The following is a 15,163-nucleotide window of genomic DNA, read 5'->3' on the forward strand; positions in this document are numbered from 1 at the left end:
TGGCATGAATTTTACAAGTACAAACTTCATGATTATCGGTTTGGCAATAACTATATGTATATACATATGTATTTATATATATATGTACACACACATACACACACAGATATTAATTGCAACATATCTGTTACATCAAAATTTGTAACAAATCCAATAATAATTTCAACTGTACTGATTACATACGTATAACAAAGTATTAAACATCTGGGAGAAAATACTGTGGGGAATATGTGTGTGGTTTCACGGAAGTAAAAAGAGCAAATTTCAGAAAAATATGTTATATAATCCTTTTTGGGAAAATATATATGTATGTATGCATAAAAAGGCATGTACACATATACTTTTTACATATTTGTATATATTTATTTTATTATATATTATACATATATTTGTGTGTATGGATGTATGAGTGAGATACACGTGCATATAATGCACACATATATTTGTGTGTGTGTTTTTGTTTATTTACATAGGTGCTCGTTAGAAAGTTGTTGCCTCTGGGAAATTGAATGAGGAAAGATACACATGTAAGTCATTTTTACAAAAGAAATTCCAGTTATAAATGAAATACTTTAATTAAAAAAAAACTGACTTGAATATGAAGTCCATTTAGGAAAATCAGAGCAAAGAAAAGGCTTTGCTTTTATTTATCAACTACTCAACTATTTTATGTTGGTTGGCATCTTCAAGATTGAGATTGAAAAAATATGTATAATAGGTATAAATGAACTTGTATTTTTGTATTTATCCTTCCATTTGAATTTCTACAAACTCAATTGTAGAAATAATAGTTTTACTTAAGAAGTAAACTTTGCTGTCCATTTACTTTTAAACGATTTCAAACTTACAGAAAAATTGAAACAACAGTAAAAATAAGTTTCTTTTGAACCACTTGAAAGTATTTGCTGATTTGATGTCTAATCTTTCTCCTTACTTCAGTTTGTATTTCTCACGACCAGGGACACTCTCCTATATAACTAAGGTATACTGTCAAATCAGCTAATTAGCATAAATACCATCTGATCTTAGAATGAACTCATGTCTCAGTAATGCCTTTTAGAGCAAAAGGTACCAGCTGAGGATTATACTGTACATTGCTGGCTCGTCTCTTCAGTTTTATTCAGTCTGGATGAGTTCCTCAGGTTTTATCTTGATTTTATGACCTCGATATTTTGAAGATTACAGGCTATTTTGTAAAATGTCCCTCAAATCACATTTGCCTGATGTTTCATCAGGACTAGATTCAAGTTATGTATTTCATACAGGAATATCAAAGGAACAGCATTCCAAATGTTGCTGTATCCTCACTGCATCCTATGGGTTGGTGCAGTATGTCAATTTGCCCTGTTACTCATGAACTTCCTGTTGCTAACATTATGAAGGTACTTACTGTCTGCCAGACTTCTCCGGTATACAGTATGCCTCCCCATCACAATTAATAGGCATTTTTCTGGGAGATGCATTGTAATTATGTAATTCTTCGTACTTCATTAAAATCTCAGTTTATTCAACAATTTATTTTATTTATATGTGGTTGTGATTTCCTAATTTATTTAGTGGGATATTTTTTATTTCTATCTTAATTTATTTTGATGATCAAACTGCTCCAGATTTGGGAAGGGAAATTCTACTATTTTGTGTCCGTTTGTAACATTCTTCTTTTTTATTAAGCAATGCCATTCTTTCTGGCGGAAGATATTCTCTGCTCTTTTTTTATTTTCTTTGCCCCAGCCCATGAATCAGCAATTTCTCCAAGTAGCTCTGTTTGTTTTTGTTTTGGGGCAAAAATGTTAAGTAGAAACCAAGGTACAAGTACTAGATGTGCTGATTTTTATTCCATGCCCCAAGCCACCTCAGGGGACATAATTAGGCTCTACATGTATGCATCCATGCACATATAACGCATTCATGTTAATATCTATAATTTATTTCTACATCTATTTTTATATCTTTTAATAAAAAGCCATGACTTCACACTGAAATACTCCATTTAGATTCAAACTACAAGGCTCATTCTAGTTTTTCCTCTTCTTGAGTTTCTTCCCCCAAATGCAGTTTTCATCACTGCATGTGGGTTTCAGCTCTCCAAGTCAGGATGTCCTCCTCACCCCACTTGAGCTCTGTCATCCCACAAAGAGTGCCTCTCTTTGAGATTTGGTTTCTGATACCCCAAAGATGCCGCCATGCATGCATGACCCTCTCACCATGATTATGCCCTGGTAGCTCCCATTCACAGTTACTTTCCTCATTGCAATCGGCTCTGTTTGTCTCCTATGAGCAAGCCCTTCTCACTCTATTTACTCTCTTATTGAGTATCCCTTACTGATTTAGCCTATTGCATAGTTTCCCTGCTTCCCCTTTCTGGCACTCACTCTAAACGTCATGACCTACACTGATCAGACTCTGACATCCTATGCCAGTCTACTCCTCTGCCTATGTATGCTCTTCTCTCCCTTGCTTTTGTTGTAACTTTCCAAGCCTAGCTTCTGCTGCTCTCCTGAAAACTTGTCTCGGCTCATCTAAACTCTGACATTGCACTTTGAGCTCCCCTCCACCTCCTTCTCCAAACTCCACAGTGGCTACCTTTCGTGCTTTGCTGCACCTAATAGTTTTATGCCTGAATTTCTCAGGAAAGAAAGGCAAGAGAGCAAATAAGAGAAAGAGAAAGATGAAGATTTGTGTTTTTGAATCAACTCATCATTCTTTGTACTACTATGTCTAAAAAACTTGATATAGTCTTCCCAGTTTCCCATTTATCTGTTCAATAAAAACATACTGAGCCTTTATCATTTGCACAGCATTTTACATTAGCCTTTAAATTCACGCTTCTGTTCATTTGAACAAAGAAAACCATTTCCCTCAGATACAGTATTTAGACTCTCATGCCAAACTGAAAAATTCAGTAGGCAATATACTGAGATTAAGAGGTGTTATTTCACTGATAACTAATCACTATGAAAAATATTACATTAACATCCATCCATTGTATTTCCTTTTGCTGTGAATATGTACGTATTTTAGAAAATTGGTTGTTAATAGTTTGGAAACTTAACTGTGAGCTAGAACCCATTTGAAATAATAAGATTTCTTACATACCCCTTCATTGGATCACTTTTTCTTTTAGCTTAAAATTGACATTCAATATCATGATAGTAATGATATATACCTATAGCACTGCATGCCAGCAATGGTAACAGAACTTACACACTAACCCTATTAAATAGGTATTTTTATCATCACATTTAACATATGGAAAATCTGAAGTGTTGTTATTTTTCTAAGCTCACTGATCTTGTAGTAATGGGGCATGGAATTGAACCTGAGTTGTTATAGTTACTTATTTGACATTCCTAATTTTTATTTTTCACATTCTGACACTCAACCCAGTTCTCACCAGAAATTCGATTCCATCACTTTATTATATACCTAAAACATAGCAAATGGCATACATCGTATAATTTCTTTTATAACGCTATTCACATTGTTTAGAACTTTCACACTGTGCACCCCGACTTCTGTAATTTCTGTCTACTCATTCTTGTTCTTGAAGACCTAGGACAGAAATCACCACTTCATTTTGAAAACCAGTATTGACCAGTTGCCCACCTCTAGACTGGTTAAGTTATACTCCCTATATACTCAAGTGTAAAATATTCAAATAAAGTTGACTCTTTTAAATGTATTTATTATTGAGTTTTTATAAATTATCTTTTTATATCCTTTGTAAATCTACAATATGATCCTTATTATTTTGGAGGTAATTTCCAAATTTTCAATTCACCTTAACCTTGTCTAAGCTATGCCAATGACAGTGCTTTAGAAAGAGCAGATGGTTATTTATTGTTTAATAGAGTAAAAAAATGAATGGGTTTAATTTTTGTAAGGACACAGTCTCCAAACCTGTTCAACAGAATGGTTACTCTATAAGACTTTGTATTAGCAGTTAGAAGAAAATGTTTGCTTCAAGATAAAGATTACTGATATAGTTTAGATTATGGTTAGCTACAAAGAGTGAACCTCTTGCTCATTTTCTTCTTAGCATTTTGACACACATATTCTGTATCTGAGGACCATAGTTCCTCTTTTTGGACGACTACTTTAAAGAGAGAAATCAAGCCTGTGGGTGAAATCAGTTTTTGTGCACTGTTGAATACAAAATAGTCTATGGTGTGTGATAAATTCTAATGTGAAGTTGAGCTATTAATGCACACAAAAATGACATCATGATGCATTAAATCTGTGTTTACTCCAGAACAATTAATTTGCCCTTTGTTTGTGAACACACTCCAGAACATTAACCTGCCCTTTGCTTGTCAGATTCAGGGAAAGAGTACCAGCTTGCAGATAGTAAAAAATATTACAAAATAGGGGCACCTGGGTGCCTCAGTGGGTTAAGCATCTGCCTTAGGCTCAGGCCATGATCCCCTCGATCTTGGGATCCAGCCCTATGTAGGGCTCCCTGCTTCGCAGGCAGCCTGCTTCTTCCTCTCCTGGGCCTCCCTGGTCATGCTCTATTTCTCTCTCTCTCTCAAATAAATAAAAATTAAAAAAAAATTACAAAATAACAATGGACTACACTGATGATCCACATGGATGGCCAGACTGCTTCAAATATTTTCTCAAGTGACTCTATGCCTTCATGATCAAGAAAGGAAAATCCCCATTTGTTTACATGTATCTCAAAGGAATTTTTTTTCACAACCTAGATTACAAATTGTTCTAATAAGCACTGTAGTAACAGCAGGATATCTGTTTCCATGCAACTTTTCAAGTATGTGCAGAAAACATGATAATATTGTTGATAGTAATGTAACATAAAGTAATTTGTATTCTATATGCACAGCTTATTCATAAATAGAAGTTGATATATATATTTGGCATTTCACTTTCTGTATGTCACTGGATTTTCAATTTGAACACCACCTTTACTTCTCCTTCTCAATTATATTGTTTTTGAATTTACCTTTTCCTTCTGAAGTAATAAATGCTGTTCATGGAAGCTTTGCTTCAAAATGGCAATGACATATTAATAAAAATGAGGCTCTGTATGTATAATTATATACCATGTAGGTATCTTATTTATACTGCTTACATAGAAACATTTGTAAATGTTTGAAATTAATTTTAGGATTATGATGATCTTTTTACATTCTGAAATAAATAAGTTTTAGCCACAACTGGTCTAGAAGTAGACCTATATAGCCTATTCCTGTGTACAGACCACTTCTAAGATTAAGAAATAGGATTTGTAGAAATCTCTTCTGCCAGATTATATAAAAGAGTGTAATCAAAGGAAGGTATATGAGATGTTTTGGATTAACAGTTCTCAAATTTTGGTATTTGGGCCAGCAGTATTGGCATAACCCATGAGCTTGTTAGAAATGCAAATTCATGGGCCACATCCCAAAAGACTGAATTAGAATTTCTGGGAATGGGGCCTAGAAAATTGTTTTAGTGAGCTTTCCATGTTATTCTGTTTAACATTAAAGTTTGAGAAACAGCAGCAAAAATCAATCTATCTAATCTCATCTAATAATGATTAAATGAATAAAATGTAGATAAATATTTTAATATATAAATAAATATTCATATTTAAACCTTCTATGCTAGATCTAAATGTATGGCTCTAATTGCTGGGTCTTTTGCATGCTCTAGGTCATATAGGCATGGGGGTTATCTCTTGGGAAGACAAAAGATAAGTGTCAGTGAGAGCATCAAGTCATGTTGGGGGGAACATGGAACACATATGTTTCTCATGACCAGGAGTCTGAAAGTAACTGGGGAGAGAACATCAGTGATAGGTTGTAAAAACAATCAGGACCTTACAGTATTAAAGATGAGAATCAAAGGATCACATACAATAATGGCCCTGTTACTAATTGAGTCTCCTATAATTTTTCTCAGGAAACACAGACAAATATAATCACTTGATTATAAGAAAAGCTTGTAAAATAGTCACTTAAGATTTTTAAGGATAATCTGTATATTATTTAGAAATGTTTAAAGCATTCACTAAGATTTTACACTTATCTTTTTTATGTTTTTAAAGACTTTGTGTTTTTAGAGCAATTTTAGGTTCACAGCAAAATTGAGAAGCTATAGTGATTTCTCATATACTCCTGGTCCCACGCATGCATAATTTCCCTCATTATCAAGATCCCCCACCAGAGTGATACGTTTATTACAATTGGTGAACCTACACTGACATATAATCATTCAAGTCCCTAGTTTGCTTAGGGTTCACTCTTTGTACTGTACATTCTATGGGTCTGGACAAATACACAACGACATGTATCCATCATTATAGTACCATACAATAATCCAATCAAAACCTGTTTTCCAAAGTTACCTAGTTCTGCTCCTTTCTTCTTCATGTCTTTAAGGGAGGTATATAACAATTAAATATAATACAGTTAAATTAGTTTGTAGGGGACTGCATTTCATCTTGGGTTTTCCTAATATTCTGGTTGATGTCTTTACTGTTATTATTGCTGTCTGCTTGTTTTTAAAGTTCACTCTTTGAAGTTACAATCCCATAGGTTTTAGCAAATACATATGCTATTTGTACCATTGAATAGTTCCATTGCCCTAAGTATTCCATTGGGTAAACCCTTTTTAGTCACATATTTCTCCTTCCCCAACCTTATAGGTATTTTGTCCCGAAACAATAGTTCACTTCTTTCTATTCCTGTGCAGTATTATACTGTATGAATAGACACAGACTATTCCCCTGATGAAGGGCAAATGAGTTGTTTCCAGTTTCTGGCAATTTTGAATAAATCTTCTATAAATTTCAATATACAGGCTTTTGTTTGAACATAAGTATTCAATTTGCTTGGGTAAATATATAGAAGTGATATAATTGGTTCAAATGGTAAATGTCTTTTCAACTTTTTAAAAAACTGCTCAACTGTTTTTCAAAGTGACCATAACATTTTGCATTCTAAGCAGCAGTGAATGAGAGTTCCAGTTGCCCTGCATCCTCTGCGGTATTTGGTATTCTCAGACTTTTTTCTCCATTTGCATTGCTTTTATCTTTATTTTTAGCTATTCTAATAGATGTATGGTAGTATTTTGTGCTTTTAACTCTCATTTCCTTAATGATTGATACTGGACATTTTTTCATATTCTTGTCAACTATATTTTATTTATTGAAGATTGTGTTCTATTTTTGACCACTAATTTGGGGGATTGGTTTGTTTGTTTAAAGATTTTATTTTATTTTATTTTTTTAATGTTTTTTTATTATATTATGTTAGTCACCATACAGTACATCCCCGGTTTCTGATGTAAAGTTCGATGATTCATTAAAATCCATGTGATGGATGGGTGCAAAGATCCACTTTCTCCACTCAAGGCAAGCCTCCTATGTAACTTCCCTTTGCTTATTAAAACTGACTATGGACTTGGGGGAAAAAACTGAGGGTTTTAGAGGGGAGGGGGTGGGGGGATGGGCTAGCCCAGTTAAGGGTATTAAAGAGGGCACATATTGCAGTATTGCATGGAGCACTGAGTGTTATATGCAAACAATGAATCATGGACTAATGATGTACTGTATGGTGACTAACATATCGTAATAAAAACAAAAACAAAAACAAAACAAAAACAAAAACAAAAAAACTGCCCACCAGGTCTCTCCCTGCCCTCTTAATACAAAGGGCAGTTTCAGATTACACTTGGGAAGCTCTGGTTGCAAACCTACAGATTCCCATCTATAAGTTACATCTTGAGGTCATGTAAGTCTTGTTTGAAACTATGTTTCTTTTAAGAAAAAAAATGGTCTTGCTTTTTTTTTTTTTTTTTTTTCCTGTTTGTGGATTTAATGGCAATGGATTGAGGTGGGGCATCCCATCTACTGCTTCTGCTTTTCCAGTAGCAAGGGGGGGGGCACCTATATATGGGCAGGGTGGGGATGGCCACAGAGTGGAGAGCTGGAGTGATGGGAGGCAGCTGGTGGTGCAGAGAGATATCCAGGCGGCCCAAGACATAGGGATTGCTGGGCGGCACGAAGATCTCTTTCCAGCTAGTGATCAGGAATGTGGAATGTCCCCGCGGCTGCTTTGGCTGCGGGCACCCTCTCACAGCCTTTGATAAGCACCTCCACGTGGATGCTCTCATCTCTTCCCCGCGACTTCTGCGGAGCTTACTCACAGCCAACAAAGATGTGAGCTAGACACTGCCCCACTGAGGCCCACCCACTGCCTCCCTGTCGCCTCTATCATCCTGTTCTAGGCCGAGAAACCTGGGATGGATGGAAGGGCTACTCTTCTCTTTCCTTCCATTGGGACTCAGTTCCGTGGACAAAACCTGAGGCGGCAGGGGACAGTCACGGTACAAGTCTTAGTGTTCAGTGCTGGAGGAATGTAACTGGACTCAGGCAGCAGCTGCAAGGGGCGGACAGGGTTTGCTAGGGGCCAGGAATGTCAGGCTGAGGACTATGGTCCTTAACTCCTCTCCAAGTGGAGTTGGGAAGTGAGAAGCTGGGAAGGACACAGAGCCAAGGAAGGGGCAGGGGAACCTGTGAAAGTTAACTTACTTGAAGGTGTCTGGGTACAGGAAGCTCACTGCTCCCCTCAGCTCAGCCACCGGCCTTTGCAGGGCCTCGGCTGCCGTAAAGGTAGGTGATGGGCTGGGGCTTCTTGCGCGATCTTGTGCAGCAGTGGTGTGAAGACCCGCCGCGCTTCCCAGAGCAAGTCACTGAACGTAAAGTGCATCTGCGTGCCACAGAAGTCGTCCAGGGTGAGGGCTCACGGGCGTCTGGGCGCTTCCCGTGCCTGTATCAACTACCATAAGCCAGGTCCAGTGTCTGCTCCTCGGGATTGAAGAACATGCTGGGCTTTTTGGACATTGTTTTGGTATGTGTGGCTTCTTTGGACTGCAAGCACTTCGCCAGCAACTTGGGCTTGCACTGCTGCTAGAAGCTGTTGCAGCTACCTTGCGGAACTGCAGCCGCACTTCAGCCTTACGATCTTTCGGGACTCTGCCACAGAGTGGGAAGAAGGGCACCCATCCTACCTCTTTGTTCTCTACACTGTGAAGGTGGCAATGGTGAACCCACAGGACACTGTGGGGTCGTCCAAGTGCACTTTGGTGGCCTCATTTTCTCCCTTGGGGTCCCCCCCACACCGGTCCGGGAGCACATTGTTCTCCAGTACTTCTGAGATACATTTTGACATCTTGACTTTCTTATTGCGGATGTTCTCTGAGTTAAGGGAGGCAGGCTTCTACGTGACCACCAGATGCAGCATCTGTAGGAGGTGGTTCTGCATCATGTCTAGGATGATAACAAATGCATCAAAGGAGCCCCCTGTGGCCCTCAGTGCCCAAAAGTTCCTTGAAGGTAAGAGCAATGTTTTCTTGCTTCCAAATGGGGCCAAAGATCCTAGTGGCAAACGTTGGCACCATGAGATTCTGGACCAACTCCTTGACCCTGTAGGGGTTAATGTGATAGATCCGTTCCTCCTGAAATTGGAAAGAGATGTGCTTGGATAGCGGCAGCCCCTCAGGAAAGGCTAGCCCCATGCTGAGGCAGTTCCAGCCTTTCTGGATCGTGCAGATCTCAAAGATGTTCTTGGTGACGGTTTTAGTGACTGTTCTTGGTGATAGATGGCATGGAGGAAGGCCAGGTAGTTGTGGCAGGTTGGCCTGTGACCCTTGGTGGAGGGTGTTCATGTGGCTGTTGGTAATACGTGTAGGAGGCCACATTACTGTACTCGCCAGTCATGGAGTTTTGGGCAAGGAATGCCTCCAGCTTAGGTTTCTTCTCTAGAGTGGCTCTGAAGAAGGGTTCATTCTCAGGTTCATTCTTTCTTATGCAAACAGACTTAATACTTGGAAATCACTGACAATGGCTGTACATTTTGGATTCCTTATTATTTTCCCTGTGACCTCAGTTCCCTGATTGGTTGAATGAAAATCATTAATTTGTGTATCTCTAGCTTTTTCCTTCTTGTAAAGGTGGAAACAGTGCTCATTCCTACTTAGTACTGTGTAAGCTGAAACCAGTAGCCTTATTCATTTATTTTTAATAAGCTTTAAATGATTTTTAGGTACCAAGTATCATGTAGTCAAATTATTAGGGAAATTCTGAAATATTTATACTATAAATGTTATAATTCTGGCATTTGGCATGGTTGTATTTTTATAGTTTTCAGTTAATACTTGTAATGAAGAATTTATGCCACCTTTATTCTCTTAATGCCATGAATGATTTGAGTTCACAATTATTTCTGATACCACGAATGTATCAAGTTTAGTGTTAGATTGTGTTTGACCTATGAGAGAAAACTTGGCCTTAAGTGTCTTGTGGCATCAGTTGAAAAAATGAGAAGAAATTTCAGAAGTGATAGAGAAGTTACAGAAGTAGAAAATATAACCGGCAAACAGTGACTGAGATGGTGAAAATTGAGGTGGGTATGGTTGTTATGTGCAAGGGATACGTTTTATATCTAACTTGGACCAGGTCAAGTGTTTGCATTGGAGAGGCCTGAATATTGTTATCTTAAGAGAAGAAAAAACTGAAAAGAATGCAGAAGAGTGTTGAATGTTAATATCATCTAAGTCCCATGGAATTACCTTCTTAGAGGGAGGAGAAATTGTTGGCAGATGCTGAATATATATTGAATGAGAGTTTAAAATATATTTGTTAAAATAACAACTATTTGTAGAAACATAGGCAGTTTTTTTGGGGGGGTGGTCGCATAAAGACTTTTGGACATAAATAAGCCTCTGAATAAAATTAAACGGTTTTTATATATACTGTGAATTTTGTATAGTATTAGTTTTTTTCTTATTCCAGATTTTAGTGCAGCCTAGATTAAATAATGGTTTGTCATACTATTCTGAAGTACATTTGACACATTTCAAATTTTGGTTTAGCAATAGTTTGCCTCATTTTACAATCATGAGCTGGTGTATTACTCAAACTCAGGAAGCTATTCTATTTGTGTAGAAAGTACATACTCTAACCTAAAATATATCAAGAAAATTCATTTGACAGATATTTAATAGTCATTCTAAAGTTATCAGTTGGTATATTCTGAGTTAAAATAACATATTAGGGATGCCTGGGTGGCACAGTTGGTTAAGTGTGTGACTTTTTTTTTTTTTTTAAATCTTTTTAAGATCTTATTTATTTGTTTGAGAGAGAGTGCTTGAGCAGGGGGAGGGGCATAGGAAGAGGGAAAAACAGACTCCCCACTGAGCAGGGAGACTATTATGGGGCTGGATCTGAGGACCCTGAGATCATGACCTGAGCCGAAGTCAGACACTTATTCGATGGAGCCACCCAGGCCCCCAAGGGAGCATTCTTGGTGTCAGCTCAGGTTATGATCTCGGGGTCATGAGATCGAGCCCTGCACTGGGCTTCACACTGAGCCAGGAGCTCGCTTAAGATTCTCTCTGTCCCTCTGCCCCCCACTTTGGTGCTTTCTGTCTTTCTAAAAAAAAAAAGAAAGAAAACAAAACAAAAAAAATTAAACACTCCATGTGACTAGAAATTACTTTGTCTAAACTTTTTAATTTGTTTTAGAAAAATACTAGATTTAGTAAATGCGTTAGGCATAAAATGCTGTCTTATACGTTCAATTTTAGAAAAAAAATCATATTGGAATTAACATTTTCACGAAAACACTTTTGTAAACCAAGAAGATACCCTTTCTTTCTAATAGCCCAGAAGATAACCTTTGTCTGTAATAGGTCAAAAGTCCATTCCACTCTTTAGTAAGTCTTAAAAGACAAAGATACTAATAAAGAAAAGATATTTTGGGCAGAACAACAAGTACTAGCAATCCTTTGCCACTTAGGGGTGGAGTATTAATTCCAGAGCCTGTCTTGAGCCACAGAGTCGTTTTTCTTTGAGTTTCTATACTGATTATTGCTAATTCTTAGGAAAAATTATTCTCTCCACCCCCATTTAAACATCTGTTTGTCTTTGATCTACGGATCAACTAGCACAGAAACATGTCTGAAAAATCTGCTGTATTAAGCCAAAGGATAATTACTAACTTTTCCATTTTCCACTCACTTCTTTCAGATGTTAGTTGGCAACAGGCAACATGTTGGGGTTTTGTGAAGAGGAGGCAATGATTATGACAGTGAAGGAAAGTGTATATAGGGGTATTTAGGAATATGTCAATACTCATGTATTGCATCTGCATTGTATACATAGATCTGTAATATGTTTTTGGGGAGTGAATTAGGTTTTCCATAATAAACATCACAGAATGAGTGATTTAAATAACAGGAATTTATTTCTCACAGTTCTGAAGGCTAAAGTCCTAAATCAAGGCGTCAGCAGTGTTGCTTTCCTCTTCTTTCCTTTTAGAGATGGCCATCTTCTCTCTGTGTCCTCACATGGTCTTTCCTCTGTGTCTCTGTGTCCTAATCCCCTCTTAAAATGACACCAGGCATATTGGATTAGGGCCCATCCTCATGACCTCAATATGACTTAATTATTTCTTTAATGGCCTATCTCCAAATACAGTCACATTCTGAGGTACTAGGGGTTAAGGACTTCAACGTATGAAATTTGGGGTGACACAATTCAGCCCATCACGGGAAGATAGATGGAGTAGCTAGAAAACATGTATAGATCTGTTACTATTTAGACTGATTATCACAAAGCGACTATCATTAATTTGTAGGACACATAGGTGTGATATAACATTTAGTTTCCAAAGATAAGTTTGTGTTGTGAAATACATTTATTTACTTATGCCGAACATTTCTGCTCTGAATACCAGATCATTTTGTTCAGAAAAATAGGTCTGAAAATGAAAATTAATCTATATCACTGGCAAAAAAGCATTTTCTATGGGCAAGGCTACATGTACTTTTCAAAGGTTGCTGCACAAGTTGTCTCTTATCCTTTGCACTTTAAATACAGTGTGAAGTCTGGCATTTCTAAAATTTTCTCACTTTAGCAGCTGGTAAAAACAACCACCCTTAATAGTAAGTTTAGAAGTAATCTATGTAGTGAAAAGAACAAAAGTCTGATGATTTTACTTAGTAGTTGTGTAACTGTAGATCACGAGTTAACATCACTGAGCCTTGGTTTAATTATCCCTAAATTAGGAGGAATTATATCACCCTTGTAAGAATCTAGGTCATTATTTCTCAACCTAAGTACGATTGACATTTTGTAAGGGATAATTCTGTGTTGTGGAGACTGTCCTTTGTACAGTATGCGGTTCAGCAGCATCTCCGTCCTCCACCCACTATAAGCCAGTAGCACAACCCTCTTACCCTTAATTTTGACAATCAACACCATCTCCAGACATGGCTAAATGTTCCTCTGGAAGACAAAATTACCCCTAGTCGAAAACCGCTGTCTAGCTGTATGGCAGAAACAAATATTTGTGTATGAAAAAGACAAAGATTGCGAAAGAAGTCATACAGTTCAAGGTAGCCCCACTGAAGCTTTTAAAAAAAATATTTTTTTTTCCTAAATTCTCTGTAACCAAGAGAAAAGCCTAAAATTTTCAAGGAAATTACTAGAGAGTACTATTTAGAAAGCATTCAAGATCTTGACCAAAAATCTTTAGAGGACTGTAGATACTGATGGGCTTACAGAGAGGACCAGATACACCATCCTACTTTCACATTCTCCTTATTTGGCAGACATGCCTCCAGTTCAGTAAGTTTAGGAAAAGTACAGGAAAAAGACACATAGGAGAAAAAAAAAATCACAGGCAGAGATATTTATTATAGGTATAAGAACTTTAATATAGGGAAGAAGAGGTTTATACAACCTTTGCAAGTGCTGATGGGCCAGCCACCAATGATATCAGCCAGAGGCATTAAAGCAGGTCGTTCTCCACAGCAATCTGGAAACCCCCTAAAACTACAGAAAATGTTTATTCCACTGAGGATAAACTGCTTCTCCTTCTGTTAGGAAGAACTTCCATTTAATAAACTTGCCACTGTTGACTGCTGTTTGCCTATGCTGCCATCATAGGGGCTCATGTTGTCTACATGATTATCAAGTGTTACCTCATCAGGGTTGCCAGTTGTAGGGTATTCATATGGATGTAAATACCTTCTATGAAAATATTTCTTCCTCAGACCTACTTGTTACCAAATTTTCAATTATGTCACTTACATGTCTCTTACTGTGACGGTTACTTTTGTGTGTCAATTTGGCTAGGCCATACTGTCCAGATATTTGGAAAAACACTATTTTAGATGTTTCTGTAAGGGTTTTTTTTTTTTTTTTTTTTTTTTTTTTTTTTAGGTAAGATTAACATTTAAACAGGTTAAGTAGGATTTTGAGGAAAGTAGATTCCCTTCATAATGTGGGTTGGCCTCATCCAATGAGTTGAAGGCCTTTATAGAACAAAGACTGACCTTCCCCCAAAAGAGAAGGAATTCTGCAAAACTGACTCTTCCTGGGTCTCCAGCCTGTCCACTCTCCCTGCATTGTCAAACTCCATAATCAAGTGAGCCAATTCCTTAAAATAAATCTCTTTATTCTCTTAATGGTATCTGTTAATAAACAAAAATTCTTTGATTTAAAATAGTGGAGGTGTGAGGAAGTGGAGCAAATCCCTCAAGACAAGTATAAAACTTGACAAAATTATTTAAAAAAAAAATCAGTGCACTAGAAATCAACCAAACATGACAAGACTTTGAGAAGCACTTACACGTGAAAACTGCTAGTGGGAAGTTTTTGGCTTTCTTGTCTTGGTGCTTTACCATCTTGCTACCGCAACCTTATTCCCAGCTCAGGTTACAGAAACCTGCCCTCTTTCTGGGTGGAGGGGATAAACTCACTTCACTGTGTCTGATAGAGCAGCTAAACCATTGTTTTGGAAGTTAGAGGGCCATAGAAACCGAGTTAATAAATTCTCTATACATTTCTGTCTGACTAAAACTAGATATATGCTGGAGACACCAGATAACAGAGAAAATTGGAAGCCTGAGGAAATTTGCAAACTCATTGAACCATTGAATGTGACCCTCAACCCACAATCAACTCAGAGGGCAGATGGTGGCAGCCTTACTGGCATAAATGTTTTAGCATAAACACTGTCCGAAATACTGTCTGCTAAACTGTATAGACACAGGGGACATACCTAGGCGTGTCGGACTTAAACATATAAACAAAATACAAAGTAGGGATATGTGTGGCTGTACATTATGGGGAACAACATTTCACAATTGA

At 37.4% G+C, this 15,163-nt stretch overlaps 1 pseudogene; it reads right to left on the reverse strand.

Annotated features, from left to right (window-relative positions):
* Positions 1–8,578: 8,578 nt before the first annotated feature.
* On the reverse strand, positions 8,579–14,432 carry LOC103658165 (annotated as a pseudogene).
* Between the last annotated feature and the right edge of the window lie 731 nt (positions 14,433–15,163).

The sequence above is a fragment of the Ursus maritimus genome, unplaced genomic scaffold (genome assembly GCF_017311325.1).
Source record: "Ursus maritimus isolate PB19 unplaced genomic scaffold, ASM1731132v1 scaffold_11, whole genome shotgun sequence".
Lineage (NCBI taxonomy): Eukaryota > Metazoa > Chordata > Mammalia > Carnivora > Ursidae > Ursus > Ursus maritimus.